The sequence below is a fragment of the Petaurus breviceps genome, unplaced genomic scaffold (assembly GCF_028583685.1).
Source record: "Petaurus breviceps papuanus isolate PSGF00001 unplaced genomic scaffold, PetGlider_PUasm1.0 174, whole genome shotgun sequence".
Taxonomy (NCBI): Eukaryota; Metazoa; Chordata; class Mammalia; order Diprotodontia; family Petauridae; genus Petaurus; species Petaurus breviceps.
In genome coordinates this window covers 41,195,214-41,195,795 of record NW_027185761.1, presented here as the reverse complement: position 1 = coordinate 41,195,795, position 582 = coordinate 41,195,214, and positions in this window count along the sequence as shown.

Below are 582 nucleotides of genomic sequence, written 5' to 3'. Positions count from 1 at the left end.
TTGGCATGGTGAGACTAAAGGAAATGAAGAAAGCAAAACACACACTTGCCCCAGAATTGCGCAGTTGCCCAACCAATCAAGCAATTTTAAAGGCTCTGAGGATTCCTGCTGACTGTCCAGAAGTGCTTTTGATATCCCTTTGCAGGTTTTCTACAAATCTCTCAAGCAACTGGCCAAAAATAGGCATAGCTTAGCAGAAACATCCAGCTTAAAGAAGAAATGGGAATCACTATTCCAAGATTCAAGTCCCTAAACAGTTCATAAATCAGAAATTTGGAAGGCTCAATATTGGAGACCATCAAGAAAGAGACACAGAGAGACAGAGACACAGACACAGAGACATAAAAAGAGCAAGGAAAGAAGGAAGGAAAAAGAGTGAAAGAAAGAAAAAGAGAAAGAAAGAAAGAGGGAAATGGGAGGGAGGAAAGAAGAAGGGATGGGAGGAAGGAAAAAGAGAGAGAAGGGGAAGGAAAGAAGGGAGGGAAGAAGAAAGGAGGAAAGAAGGAGAGAGAAAGAATAGAAAGGAAGGAAGGAAGAAGGAAGGAAGGAAGGAAGGAAGGAAGGAAGGAAGGAAGGAAGGAA